This window comes from Pinus tabuliformis, chromosome 3_2 (assembly GCF_031772625.1).
Source record: "Pinus tabuliformis cultivar Carrire ecotype Pingquan chromosome 3_2, CPIR1, whole genome shotgun sequence".
In the NCBI taxonomy this organism is placed as follows: Eukaryota; Viridiplantae; Streptophyta; class Pinopsida; order Pinales; family Pinaceae; genus Pinus; species Pinus tabuliformis.
Genome location: NC_142302.1, coordinates 1,262,647,943 through 1,262,652,092, shown reverse-complemented (window position 1 = coordinate 1,262,652,092; position 4,150 = coordinate 1,262,647,943).

Here is a 4,150-nt window from a genome sequence, read left to right as displayed (position 1 = left end):
TAGCATCCCTGAAGAAGCAATTGAAACTGTTGGCCACTGAAGATTAAGGAAATGGAGGCAGAGATGGATAGGTTGATCAAAGAGAAAGAACAGAGTTCTCAACTTGCTATGGTTCCTCTTGATGCAGTTCCTATTGCATCACTACTTCAAATAGGCATTCCTACAGTAGGAACATCCTCCTCTACAACACCTCTTTCTTCGTCAACTGCAAATGATTCAATTAAATTAGCTCAATCAATGGAAAACATGTCGATACAAGGAGAAGAAATTAAAAAACCAAGAGAAGATGTAAAAATCCTACAAGAACAAAGCACTAGATATGAGAATTCTCTCTTGACAGAGATGTAGAGATCCCAGACTCTTTCCTAGATATTGCAGCAGATGGAAAAGTAGACTGCCATGGGTAATACCCTAGCACAGGTTAAGGAGAACATTTGGAAAAGGATAGATGTGTTGGAAATACTGAGTTGGTGGGGGGGGGGGGGTGAATCAGTATACCTTTTTAATTGTTCCTTTTATCACCAAAACATATATATATGGAACACAGAAAATAGATAGCTGGAATAAATGCTTTTATTAACAAAAACAATGCAATGAAATAAATACAATATATAACTGGTTGCAATCAGTTGCCAAGCTCCAACTTGGACGTTTGTGAGGCTCCAACCTCCAGAGCACCAACTCTGTTTTGCCAAGGCAATAAATAGTTCTGCACTTAGGAGCACCAACTCCCAAGGATTTCAATCCTTTCAGTTCTGAGGCTCCAACCCCGTGGGCTCCAACCCAAATCTGGTATAAACTATTTTGTTGTAGTTCTCTGCTCCCAAGCCTGCTGAGCTTCTACTTCACTCCTGTTCTCCTGCTTCTCCTACTTCTCCTGCTTCTCCTACCTCTGCCTGAACTTTGGCTTCCTCTCACTTTGATTATACACACAGAGCCTCCTTTCCTTGTTTTCCCTATTTTATGTATCCCTGATGCCTCTGACTATTCGTTTCCCCGCCTTCCACTGGCTCTTCGGCTTCCTTAATGCTCGCTTCAGCTCCCTCTGCACTGGCTGGCCTTTTGGCTTCCCTCTTCTTCATTGCTTTGGCTTTTCAGTTTCCTTTACGCTGGCTTCTCGGTCACTGTAGCTTCCTCTGTCTCTTCGTGCTCACCAACACTCCTGGGACACGTCGATTCAACGGCGAGGACCAAATACACAGAGAAAAACTGCTGCCTGTTAAAACTATAACAGAGCTCCTTTTATCAATAATCATAGACATACACAAGACTTTATCGTTTTACAGAGAGACTGTACCAACAGGGCAGACGCACATGCCACGTCACAATCGCAATCGCAGTCGGCTTTTGTTCAGGCCTCCTAAACTATCGGGTGCGTTTTATATGCATCTTTGGCCTTAAAACCCCATGCAATACAAAAATTTGAATACACAGAATTATATGAAAAAACACGACCGAACCGCTTAAGGGCGGACTTCAAATTTAATTCACCCGTATCTATAACTGTATCGGGTCTGATGTGTAATCACAATCGGAAGTCGCGCTGATGGCCAATGGATGATTCACCTGCCGATGCGATATTATATTAAGCCAACTAGTAATGTTGCATCGGGTCCGCAACATTCATCGCAATCAGCGCTTGTAGGAGGGCAACCCTTTGGGTATTGCGATATGTGATTACCGATACGGCGGATGCGATATGATATTAAATCATATTTTAGTGTTTCAGCAGGTCCGCATGTATTGCAGTTATACGATATTTATATATATATTGCAAATTTGCATGTTTTAATGCGCCAAGGCTTAGAGCCCGAAAATCTGAAATACACTAAAAACATGCTTTGGAACACTTTTGGCGGACTTCACTGTTTATGCACCCGAACTTATATGTTCCATCGGGTCTGCACATATATGTCATTGTTGGGGGTTTGGGGTGATGGCACATAACCGAACCGTTGATTATCATATTGTCGATATATATATATATATATATATATATATATATATATATATATATAATATATATATATATATATATATATATATAGATATATATATATATATATATATATATATATATATATATATATATATATATATATATATATATATATATATACTTCTCCACTTCGATAGTGGAATACTCCGCTTCGATGGTGTATTCCACTATAACTAAGTCTTCCACCTCTGATAGTGTATTTGCAATATAACTAGGTCTTCCACCTCCGATAGTGTATTTGCAATATAACTAAGTCTTCCACCTCCGATAGTGTATTTGCATGCATATACACTATATTGCTCCCGATAGCTCCCTATAGTGTATTCTTTGGCATTCTTTGCCATAATTTGCTCCAATAGCTCCCGATAGCTCTGTTTTCTTCCTCTGATGGCTCCGATAGCTCCTGATAGTGTATTCTGTGGCATATTGCTCCCGATAGCTCTGTTTGCTCCTCTGATGGCTCTGTTTGCTTCCTCTGGCTCCTCGAATATTTCCATATTGACATCAATGACAATCTATGTCAACAATCTCTCCCTTTGTTATTGATGGCAATATTCTTCTGCTCTCCTCCTTTGACATCAATGGCAAAGGAATGCATACGAACTTCCTCTGTCGAACTGCCCCCCCTGTAGAACTGCTCCCCCTGTCCTGCAACCTCTTTATGAATGAACTTGAGTGATGCTAAAGAGATAACCCCCATCTTTTGACGAAGATGTTCAAATGCCTCTCGAGGAAGAGGTTTTGTGAAAATATCAACTATTTTCTCCTTAGTACTGATATATTCCAAGACGATGTTTTGTTCAGCTACTTGTTCACGAAGGAAATGATACTTGATTGGTATGTGTTTGGTCTTTGAGTGCATCACTGGATTTTTGCTGAGACTGATAGCACTTGTGTTATCACAATAGATGGTAATCGGTTGATCTGTACCTATGTTGACATCTTTTAGAGCTTCCTTCATCCATAGTATTTGAGTACAACAGTCTACTGTAGCTATATAGTCGGCTTCGGTTGTGGATAATGATATGGATGTCTATTTTTTGCTGAGCCAAGCTACTAAATAGCCTCCCAGAAAGAATGCATTTCCACTCGTACTTTTTCGATCATCTACACTTCTGGCCCAATCAGCATCGGTGTATGCAGTTACAGTCAGTGTTGAGCTCTTAGGGTACCAAAGACCGAAATCAAGAGTTCCTTTCAGATATCTGAGAATTCTTTTTACAACTAACAAATGGGATTGTTTAGGAGCAGATTGAAATCTTCCCACCATTCCTACTGCCTGCATTATGTCGGGTCTTGTAGCAGTTAAGTACAGAAGGGCTCCAATTATTGACCTGTAATGAGTTGCATCTACTGGAGGGGAGTCATCATTTTTGCTCAATTTGCAATTTGTGGTCATAGGTGTGCTCATGGGTGCACAATCTTCCATTCCATATCTTTTAAGCATGTCTTTAAGATATTTGGCTTGAGATATAAACAATCCTGCTCTGGTTTGAGATACTTGTAGTCCAAGGAAGTGAGATAACTCTCCTATCATTGACATCTCGAATTCTCTTGACATGTTTTGATAAAATTCATGGCTCATTTCATCATTATTGCTAGCAAAAATCAGATCATCAACATAAACAAGTGTGACTAGTAACTTCATCCGTCTTTATGTGGAGATTACTTCCTGCCACTCCCTTCTTGAAGCCTTGTTGTTGTAGGTAGTGATCCAATCTTGCATACCAAGCTCTAGGAGCTTGTTTCAACCCATATAATGCCTTTTTCAGCTTACAGACTAAGTCTTTTCCTTCCGTTAGATCAAACCCTTCTGGTTGCTCCATGTAGACTTCTTCCTTGAGTTCCCCATTCGAAAATGCTGATTTTACATCCATTTGATAGATTTTGAATCCTTTTGAGCAAGAAAATGCCAAGAACATCCTGATAGCTTCCATAGGAGCTACTGGTGCAAATGTTTCTTCAAAGTCAATTCCTTCAATTTGTGAATAGCCTTTGCAAACAAGCCTTACCTTGTTTCTGATAACTTGTCCATCTTCATTCATTTTATTTTTGAATACCCACTTGGTTCCTATTATGTTTGTCTTTTGGACGAGGTACCAGCTCCCATGTCTCGTTCTTCTCAATTTGAGACATTTCTTCTTCCATGGC